Consider the following 11,911-nt stretch of genomic DNA (forward strand, 5'->3'; position numbering starts at 1 on the left):
AGGCTGCAGACCTCCTCTCCTGTGGTAAGATGCCATTAGAATTATTCTGATCGTTATGTAAGGGGGGGAAATCGTTTAAGTTGAAAGATGAAATATTAGAGATCCTAGGAACCTGCTGACTTGCCTCATAAAAAGATAGATTAGAAAAGGACATTAGATCCTTAATATATTTTTGTCTGACTCTCTCTCTACAATTACGACTACTTGATTCATGGTCAGAAGATTTGCAGAAAATGCAATATTTTGTACACGTATTAGATGAAGAATCCTCATGAGAAGTTCCGCATCTAGCACATTTCTTTTTTCCTCTACATTGGTTCGTAGAATGGCCATAAAATAAGCAAATCCCACATTGAAGAACAGGGCTGATGAATGGTGTGACCCTCATTGGTAGTTGATATATGGAAATTTCTTTAGGAATAGTTTTTCCTGAAAAAGTTATGCTAATAGTTCCCGTGGAGACAAATTCAATCTTTGAATCTACTTGTACTCTTCGATTCATTCGCTTAACACTTAATATCTTACATAAAGCCAAGTTTGTTTCTGATGCCTCCTTTATTTCTTCCTCTGTGAATCTTTTATTAACTCCCCTTACTATACCCCTACAAGAAATCTGATGAAATGGAATGAACACGTCATACCCTAGGGCTTCCCAATCTTTCCTCACAACGAAATCGTTGGCTGCTTTTCTAGTGGCAAATAATACCCCTATCCTGTTTTTACCTTTTCTACTGATTTTCGTGATGTCTTTAATTTTTAAAACGGAAATAGATTTAGCTATACTTAACACGTGGTAATCTCCAATATTTTTATCCTGACCCTGGACAAATACTTCATAAGGACCTATATCGGTCTCCGAATATAGTATTTGTTTTTTTCCTTTAAGACTTTTCTGAATAATTGAAGGTTGAGATTGACATTCAAGTTGGTTGATTTTATTAGGAGGGTCAGGTGGTGGAGGAGGATCGGGAGGAACTTCTTCCTCCATCTTATGCGGCAGATTGACGAATTTAAAATCTATGTCAGTCGATGCAAATTAGAAAATAACAGGAAAATATAGATAGTTTTGGCCCTTACCCTTTGGATGAGTTTCAAAAGTCGTCCGTTCACCTCGAACGATAATCACAGATTTGTCTATTTTAAGTTTTCTTCCAAAAAATCAAATGTCAAACACAACAAAATTCACAACAGATATTCACTGCGAAAAGAAGCCGAGGCTGTTCATCCCAGCGGACCTCGACTTCTTATCAACTATAAATAAAAAATCAACAAGAACTAACAACTGTTTTCAAATTAAATTAGGTTTGATGAGGTTTTTTTAGCAAAAATTAAAAACTGTCCTAGTGACAAGTCTGTAAACGTTTACTGGAAATTTGACATAAATGTCAAAGTGATTAATTTAAAATTAAAATTAAAAACATTAATTATAAAAAATATTAGTTGGTCAAAGCTGTGGTATATATTTTTACTTTAAATATACTTACGTTTTAAATACTGAATTTAAGTTTTTTTATTGTTCCGTAATATGTAATTATAAATTAATTTATTAATCTTAGCGCCATCTACACGATAATTGTGAAAGTATCCGAAGTAATAAATTAATATTTCATCAATAGAACATCAAAATGATGAGCAAAATCTTAAAAAAAATCGACTACAATTTAATTACTTTTTTTGCGTTGTAAATATTAAGCAATAACAATTAAATAATAAATTTAAAAATTACCGGTGAAAGTTGCATGAGTAATCCGATAGGAGCGACACCAGCGAAGCTCAGAACGTATAAGGCAATAGTCGATGGCAGGTGATATAGAGGGACAGACACCAACAGTGGACATACACTAGTAATAGCAAAATAAAAACAAAAATTACCGATAATTCCAAAACCTATTAAAGACAGATGAGAGCGCCTTCAAGAGAAACAGATTAGAGGAAGAAATAAATAAGCGGCTAGAGCATCCAGTCAAACAGGAAATAGAAGATGAATGGCAAACCATACAACCTGCAATGTCGGAAGCAGAGGAAAAGTGTATAGGAACAGTGTATAACGTAAAGAAACGTTAAGACTGGTTCGATTTACAATGTAGGGATATTTTAGTAAGAAGAAACAGGGCAAAGTTACACAGGCAGCTGAAAAAACAGTCGAAAAGAATAGAAAAAACCTACGTAAATAAAGAGGTAAAAAATTTCTACCGATATGTAAAGAAATTCTGAGAAACTATAGAGAATAATACAACCATTGCAGAAACCAAGGTTTACTTCTAGGAGAAACAACAGAAAAATGGGTGGAATACTTCGAAAATCCTATAAATACAGACGAACAAGAGGAATTAGAGAAAATTAGAATTGGCAAGAAGATGAAGAAGGGGAGTGCAAGGAACCGACTTTGAATGAAGTCGAAGAAATATTAACAGATCTAAAAATAACAAAAGGGTAGAAAAAAGTGGTATTCTAGCTGAGATTCTTAAGGAATACGACGAAAGAACGAAAGCAATAATATTATGCCTGACATTAGCAGTTTGGCAAAAGGAATAAATGCCGAAACAATGGAATAGCGCTCTTGTTATTGTCCTATCTATAAATAGGCGACAAAACTATAGAGGCATAGCACTATTAGAAATATGTAGTCTATAAAATATTTACAAAAATTATTAGTAAAATAATGATAAAATTATGATAACAAAGTAAATCGGAGAATACCAGGAGGGGTTAGTTAGAGCAGGGATAACAACTACTGATTAAATAGGTATCTATGTTAAAATTAATACAAAATAATAGCTACGAACAAAACTTAGGATTACATGAGTTATTTATCGATTGTGAAAAGGCACACGATTCCATAAATCGAAGGATGCTTTATGAGACCATGAGAATATTAGAAATAGAACTCTAATGAGAACGACGCTTAGGAACAAGATAAATAGGGTAACAATGGAAGGCAGCTTTTTAAGGCAGTTCGCAGAACAGAGGTTTAAACCAAGGTGATACATAATAAGGATTTGGGAAGAAGAAAGAATGCCCGAAGAATGGAAAACTGGATGGACATTTCCGATTCTAAAGAAAGGGGACACCACAAAATTCAACAACTATAGAGGAGTAACACTGTTACACAGCTGCTACAAAATATCGACAGCACTAATCAGACAAAAACTCTCAAAATACATTGAAACTATAAAATAGGAGACTACCATCACGGATTTAGAGAGGGAAGGGCAACAATCATTATTGCGTCATTATTTAATGTCACAATAGAAGGAACAATAAGACGACCTACAGAAATAAAAGGTACAATTATAACAGCGACGTCGCAACTTGTGGCGTATGCTGACGACATAGCATTAATTAGCAGACACCTGAACAGTTTAAAGGAAGAATTTACGAAGTTGTGCAAGTAAGCATCCAAAAGGGGTTTAGAAATAAATCAAAACAAAACAAAATACCTAATAAGCTCAAAAAAAATCCAGTTAATGTGACAAGCTTAAATATTGGTGAATATAAGTTTGAAAAGGTAGAACACTTTAAATGTCTTGGAGTCTCAGTTAATGGAACTAATGATAGAAGCATAGCAATTAATGAAAGAATCCAGGCAGGAAACAGAACCTACTGGAAATACAATAACTTTCTTAAAGATAAGAAGCTTACTCAGAATACTAAACTGAAAATTTACAAAGCAGCAATTAGACCAGTAATCACATATATGGTGCTGAAGTAATGTGTCTGACACAGAAAGAGGAAGAAAGATTGAGGATCCTAGAGAGGAAAATAATTCGGAGAATAGCAGGTCCACTAAACTTAAGTAATAATGAATTTAGAAAACTCATGAACTACGAAGTAAGAGAACTTCTTAAAGGAGAAGACATCGTCAGATTTATCAAGGTACAGAGACTCAGATGTATGGAACATATAGAAAGAAGAAATTCAGAAGCCGTCATCAAGAAACTTTCCAAGTGGACACCTGTATCAGGCAGACCACGAGGAAGACCCAAAACTAGATGTGAAAACCAGATAGTCGAGGACCTTAAGAAGATAGGAGTCGAGAGAATGGTTAACCATAAACAAAAACAGGAACGAATGGAGAAAAATTGTAGAAGATGCCAAGTCACACAACCAATAATTGTAAAACCAAAATGTTAATGCGGATTGATTCACCGCGACAAACGAATCGGAAGAGCCCAAAGAGGGCGGCAATTACTCCGCTAGGAGTGTAGATGCCATGATGATGATGATGGAAACTTATGTCTAACGAGAATGACGCTTAGGAACAAGATAAATAGGGTAACAATGGAAGGCAGCTTTTTAAGGCAGTTCGCAGAACAGAGGTTTAAACCAAGGTGATACATAATCAAAGAATTTATTTAACCTAGTATTAGAACAAATCATAAGAAGACCAAATATGAGCACAAATAGGACTATTTACAATAGTAAGCAACAGTACATAGCGTACGCGGCTGATGTGGTGACACAAGAGAGAACAAAAAAAATACTTATAGAAAATGTTGCAACGAAATTGAAAATGGTTATTCATTTTTGATTTATGTTTACTCCCATTGGAGTACGAAGGGAACCATTCTCGTTGGAACTTTACCGCGCTGAGCAGATGGGACGTGAATTATAAATTGTAAAATTCCCTCATCTTCCTTAGTCTCAGCATCCGTTATGGCTTGCAAATTGTAGAAGCCTCGGAGGTGTTACCGGAGAAGGTTCCCATTGTTTTCGATCTGGTAGGATGTAGTAACAAAAGTTAACCATTTTAAATACCTAGGATGTTGGATAAATGAGACACTAAATCCGGATGAAGAAATTAAATCTCGCATAGAAATTGCAAGAGGAGCATTTATGAAACTTAGATCTATTCTGAGCAACTCTCAGCTGAACTTACAACTAAGAATCAAGTTCCTAAAATGTTATGTGTATCCTGTATTACTATATGGATGTGAAACCTGGATCATGAAGGTTAACATGATGAACAAATTAGAAGCCTTTGAGATGTGGTCGTATCGTAGAATGCTCAGAATATCTTGGGTTCAACGCATTTCAAACAGAGAAGTCTTAAACAAAGTAGGTCAAGGCGAAGGTGACTTAATGAAGATGATAAAAAAAAAAGAGAAAACTTGAATATCTGGGGCATATAATGAGAGGTAGCAGATACAGGATGCTGCAGTTAATACTCAATGGAAAGATCGACGGAAAAAGAGGAATTGGTCGAAAGAAATATTCATGGCTCCGAAACCTTCGTCAATGGACTGGCTTATCAGCAGATCAATTGTTACATGCCGCACAAGATCGAGAACGATATCGGCAAATTGTTATGGAAGCTACCCACGCCTAAAAATTTGGGCACGGTACTTAAAGAAGAAGAAGAAGGATGTAGAATGACATTTTTGGATGTTGTTTTATGTGCTATTAGATTAAAAACTTAGTTTTTTGATAGCAGTTGCCGCTAGGGCATCCCTGCCATTTCGTTCGTTGCAATCCGTGACTGCACGCCGTGGTTTGTCCTAGTTGGGTCAGAGAGAGCAGCATATGTGCCTCTTGATGAGAGACTAATAAGTTTCGAAACCGGTAGAGGTGCTTCCTGCACTCTCTGATTGAACTGGAATAATGATGCGGCTGTAGTTTCGTGTTGCAACGAAATTGAAAATGGTTATTCATTTTTGACTTATAGAAAATGTTTTCCAAAAATTTAAAGAAGAAACTAAAAGATACGGACTAACAATAAACTAAACAAAAAGGCAATATATAGAAATAAGAGGAGACATAACAAATAATAGCAAATAATATATCAAAATGAAAGAAGTAGAGGCTGTCTATAGGTTCGAAGAAGTGTTAGAATTTGAATACCTAGGAGTACATAACGAACAAGGGAAAAGAAGGAAAAGAGGTAGATAAAAGATTAATGAATGGGAGCGACACGGTTACGAAATTAAATACTGAAAGCAACAAATGTGTCAAGAACAGCTAAACTGCAAGTCTGCGAAGCAGTAATAGTCCATGTGGTGAGACCGCTCCCGTCTGAAAAAATTTCTGATTCGGTTTCTTTGTGGATTCCCATTCAAAAATGTCCCCTTTAAACAAATCTAAAGGGTGCCGGGCGGAATTTTTGGGCAGAAATTGTTTAAACAAATACAAAAGATCACGTTATTTGCTCTCGAAGTATATTTTTAGGTTTTTTGGGTCATTATAAACAAGAATTTTCTCAAAAATTGATAGTTCTCGAGTTTATAGGCGATTTAAAATCTGAAAATGCGAAAATACGCATTTTCGAGGCTTAAAAACTCTAACTAATATTTAAATTAATATTTTTAAGGTTGCCAGATACTTATATTGAAGATTAAACATTTAGCTTTAAGATTCTGAAGAGTTATCTCGTCTTACCTTAATTTATACCGTTGTTTTTTAATTGTTAAATATGCGTGTTTATCCGATTTTTTTGCAGGAGCGGCGCGCTCTATTTCAAAAATCTCCTATTTTCCTCCGAAAAATATGTTTTCTAGGTTCTTTGGGATATTCTAAATAAAATAAGTTTCTTGAAATTTTTCTCAAAAGTTAATAGTTTTAAAGTTATAAGCGCTTTAAAATCCGAAAAATGCCAAAAAAAAAACGCATTAAATCGTTTATAACTTTAAAACTGTTAACTTTTGAGAAAAATGTCAAGAAACTTATTTTATTTAGAATGTCCAAAGAATCTAGAAAAAATATTTTACAGAGGAAAATTGCGAGATTTTTGAAATAGAGCGCGCCGCACCGACGAAAAAATCGGATGAACATGCTTATTGTTTTCACCCAATTTTGAAAAAAATGTGAAAACTTTGAATTATCCACGTCCGTCTGTAATCACAACTACTCCGTCAATATACCAGCTAGAATGACAAATGAGGTGTCAAATGAAAGCTTATAATCCAAGGATGGTACTAAAGGTGAGATATTTAACGTAGGATGTCTGTCCGTCGGTCCGTCCGACCGCGAATATAACTCCTCCGTCATTATACCAGGTAGAATTACAAATGAGGTGTCAAATGAAAGCTTATAATCCAAGGATGTTACTAAAGGTGAGATATTTAACGCAGGCTGTCTATCCGTCGGTCCGTCCGACCGCGAATATAACTTCTCCGTCATTATACCAGGTAGAATTACAAATGAGGTGTCAAATGAAAGCTTATACTCCAAGGATGGTACTAAAGGTGAAAGATTTGACCGAGGCTGTCTGTCCGTCGGTCCGTCCGACCGCAAATATAACTCCTCCGTCATTATACCAGGTAGAATGACAAATGAGGTGTCAAATGAAAGCTTATAATCCAAGGATGGTATTAAAGGTGAGAAATTTTAACTATGTACTTAATTTTAATTTTAATTTTAGCAAAAATGACTCAAAATTAGTAAATTCGTATATCAATCCACGCAAAGTTACACGAAGAATTCAAATAACGTCTTCCAGTTCTACTTTCGATTACTTTGGGTGAAAACCTAGGACTTACGAAGTCCAATTACTTGTTTAACAATTAAAAAACAACGGTTTAAATTAATCTTGAAGCTGAATGTTTAAATTTCAATTTAAGTATCTGGCAACCTCAAAAATACTAACATAATTATTAGTTTTTAGGCCTCCAAAATGAGTATTTTCGCATTTTTCAGATTTTAAATCGCCTATAACTCGAAAACTATCAATTTTTGAGAAAATTTATAAGATACCTTTCTTGTTTAGAATGACCCACAAAACTTAAAAATATAATATGTTCCAGGGCAAAAAAACGTGATCTTTTGTATTTGTTTAAAAAAATTATTTAAACAGTTTCTGCCCAAAAATTCCGCCCGGCACCCTTCAGATTTATTTAAATGGGACATTTTTGAATAGGAATCCACAAAAAAACTGAATCAGAAATTTTTCCAGACGGGGGTGGTTTCACCACATGGACTATATACAACCACAGTAATGTATGTACGTCCATCAAGTTAGCAGAACAGAGTCAGCAGAACACAGTTATTCTTATAACATAATTAAGTGTAAATTAAATGCAAATTTAATGTTCCAAGAAAAAATTTATTGCACTTTTCTTTTAAAAGTTATCGCATATTCTGCTAACTTGATAATCAAGCTAGCAGAACACTAGTTCAAAAATTTGATAAATCATTTATAATTGAATGCCAAAGTCTTCTCTGAATTAAATGCTAATTTAATGTTCCAAGAAAAAATTTATTGCTCTTCTTCTTTAAAAGTTATCGCATGTTCGGCTTACTTGATAATCAAGCTAGCAGAACACTAGTTGAAAAATTTGATAAATCATTTATAATTGAATGCTAAAGTATTCTCTGAATTAAATGCTAATTTAATGTTCCAAGAAAAAATGTATTGCTCTTCTTCTTTAAAAGTTATCGCATGTTCTGCGATAAATAAATTTTTTCTTGGAACATTAAATTTGCATTTAATTCAGAGAATACTTTGGAATTCAATTATAAATGATTTATCAATTTTTGAACTACTGCTCTCCTAGTTTGATTGTAAGTTAGCAGAACATGCGATAAATTTTAAAGAAGAAGAGCAATAAATTTTTTCTTGGAACATTAAATTTGCATTTAATTCAGAGAATACTTTGGCATTCAATTATAAATGATTTATCAATTTTTGAACTACTGTTCTGCTAGCTTGATTATCAAGCTAGCAGAACATGAGAGAACTTTTAAAGAAGAAGAGCAATAATTTTTTTCTTGGAACATTAAATTAGCATTTAATTCAGAGAATACTTTGGCATTCAATTATAAAAGATTTATCAATTTTTGAACTACTGTTCTGCTAGCTTGATTATCAAGTTAGCAGAAGATGCGATAACTTTTAAAAGAAAAGAGCAATAATTTTTTTCTTGGAACATTAAATTTGCGTTTAATTTGCACTTAATTATAGTATAAGAATAACTGTGTTCTGCTGACTTTGTTCGTCTAACTTGATGGACGTAATGTATTCCAACGAAGCGTGGATTATGAACCAGCTACACGAGAAGTAGACATTTGGGAAAGAAGGGTGCTCAGAAATATTTTTGGAAGAATACAGATGGCATAGAATATTTGGAGAAGAACAAATTAAGAAATAATGAGGAGGTATAACCAATAATTACGGAAAAAATACGAGCTAGAAATGGCTTGGTCACATTATACGAATGCCAGAGTACAGAAATGTTAAAACAATACTGAAGGAGGGAGAAATAGACGAGGACGTCCATCCCGAAGAAGAAATTATTGGAAGTAGTAAAGCAAGAGATCGGAGAGAAAAGGCAAAGAACTTCTGCGCTCGTGAGAAATATGTCTTTTTTCTCACTTGTTGTACAATATACTATTTTTACTTGTGTTTTTTAGCCTTGCAAATTGTCATCTTTCGTTCTTTTATAACTCGAAACGATCAACTTTAGTGAAAAATTACAAAAGACCTTTTTTGATTAGAATAATCCAAAAAATCTGATGTAATATCTGCCCGGGTCGAAATTTGTTTTTTAAATCCATAAAAAAATGTCATTTTTAATTATTAATTAATTATAGTTAGAACAAGATTATATCGGAGAACCCTTCGTTTTCTGTAATTGAGTGCCCGTTTGCCAAAAGCTGATATTATGTCCATTTTTGATATTTTTCTTCTTCTTCTTCTTCATGTGCCGTGTTCGATTATCGAGCGTTGGCTATCAGATTGGCTATAGTAATTTTGTTGACGGCAGCTCGGAAAAGGGATGCAGAGGATCTGTTATATAACAGATCCTCTGAGGATAATTATACCATTCTCTCAGGTTTTTAAGCCATGACGTTCTTCTTCGACCTCGCCCTTTTCTTCCGTCTACCTTGCCTTGTATTAATCAATGGAGTATATTATATCTGTCTGGGTGTCGCATAACATGGCCAAAATATTCAAGTTTTCGATTTTTAACTGTTCTGAAGACTCCCGTGACTTTTCTCATCCGGTGCAAAACAACTTCGTTACGAACTCTATCCACCCAACTTATTCGTAGGATTCTCCGGTATACCCAGATTTCAAAGGCTTCCAATTTCAAAGAGTATCTGTTAAAGTCAAACCTTCGACACCGTACAAAAGAGTAGAGAACACACAACATCGCACTAATCTAATTTTAAGATTCAAAGTAATGTTGTTTCCACATAAAAGTTTCTTTATCTTAAAGAATGCAGCTCTGGCCTTCTCTATACGTATTCTAATTTCTTTGCTCGTGTCCCAGTTCTCATTTAAATTACAACCAAGGTAGGTGATACTATTAGTTCCCTCTAATTGTTTACCATAAGCTGTTACTACTTCCGGTTGTATTGGCGTCTTACTTACAACCATCACCTTGGTATTTGCGGTGTTTAGCTTGAGTCCATATTCATCACACGTTGTGGTAATCCTATTAATCCGATGTTGAAGTTCTTCATAATTGCTCGCAATTACCACCGTGTCAATGCCGAATCATTTTTCAGAGGAGCAAATTCAAATATCAACAATGTCCATAAAATCACAGTTTTAGAAATATCATATTTGGTTTTGAGTTTAATGTTTATACAGATATTTAATATTTGAGTTGACATATAAGAAAAAACTAATTTTATGGCCGCCGTGGAAAGTTTAATTTGCTCTCCTAAGAAGTACCAAAAATGAACATGTCTGCTTTTGGCAAACGACCACTGAATTGCTAACATGCTAAATTTAATTTCCAATAATTTTTATCCATTAAACAGATGTTGCAAATCACTAAATCGACCTTATATCGGATCCTTTACTATAAGCAAAATTAGCTGTAGGTATAGGTACGTCTTCACGGAATCATCTGCAGCTACCCTTCATATAGGTACCTTTTAGAACCTTCAAAAACTTTTATAATGTACCTAACATTTTTACGTGAAATCGATCATTTTTTTCCAGATTGACTGAGGTATGTAGATATTTTACATTTTCCCCAACGATTGATAAATTTTCGAAAGTGTTTCGTCTTTTGTGTGTACAACATTTTGTAGTACAACATTAATATTTGTGTTTCTTTTCATTGAGGTAGGTACTCATTATTCATTATGATACATTTTATACAACTAACATTTAACAAATGAATATTGTAAAAACTTACTTGCAAAATTCATTAGAATAATATTCCCTTTCAGTAAAACAGTAGCACTCACAAGAATAATAATTACCTATTTTCAACACCTGGATAATAGCATCTTAATTTCACATTAAAAATTCGCACAACGCATGCATTTCTATGTTGTCATTGAAAACCGCAACATAATGCTGTCTCGCATTGATATTGACTTTTCGCACAGACTTTTTGTAATAATCATCTTTTCCTTATCGCTTTTAGTAATCGACGTCATACGTTCCTAGTCTTCTATAGTAGTAATTTATTAGTTATAGTTATAGTCCAGTCAATGGCCGTTTTCCCGCATAATTTTCTGAGCTTTCTTTAATTTAATCAAAATTTGTCTAGGAGTTCTACTTACCCTTAACTGTTGACCTTGTGGAGTTGAGTGAATAATTTTCGACTAGCAAGTGAAAATCAAAAGTCAATTTTTTAACAAAAAAAAAAACATTTTCTCAAACGGTATTTTTTGTGAATTACTCAAAAACATGTATTTTGTCAAATAAATTATGCTCATAAAAATGTAACTTATGGTATCTGTAGTCCCAAGACAAGCGCAGAAAAAGTATTGGCTCTTCGATAAACGGCAAAATTGAAAGGACACCGCACACATTTTATGGAAAATGTAATTTCACTCAAATGCAATAAAATTTACATGAATAGATTCGTCTCGAAATTACAATCATTTCATATCATTGCGCCAATACTGAGTTTTGATTAATAACGGCATAAATTGAAATAAATAAAATCTAAAATCAAATGGGTATGTACGTGAGTTAGAGTGAGAAAAAGATTTGATAAATCAACAGTTC

The 11,911-nt window shown here is 33.8% G+C and overlaps 1 protein-coding gene across 1 annotated transcript in view; it reads right to left on the reverse strand.

The window, feature by feature from the left end:
• Positions 1 to 11,104, reverse strand: part of LOC114332338 (uncharacterized) — a 132,094-nt gene extending 120,990 nt beyond the window's left edge. Inside the window, exon 1 of the mRNA XM_050652833.1 lies at positions 11,088 to 11,104. The gene's annotated coding sequence lies outside the window, so the exon portion shown is untranslated. The remainder of the gene's footprint in view (positions 1 to 11,087) is intronic.
• Between the last annotated feature and the right edge of the window lie 807 nt (positions 11,105 to 11,911).

This window comes from Diabrotica virgifera, chromosome 6 (assembly GCF_917563875.1).
Source record: "Diabrotica virgifera virgifera chromosome 6, PGI_DIABVI_V3a".
Classification (NCBI taxonomy): Eukaryota; Metazoa; Arthropoda; class Insecta; order Coleoptera; family Chrysomelidae; genus Diabrotica; species Diabrotica virgifera.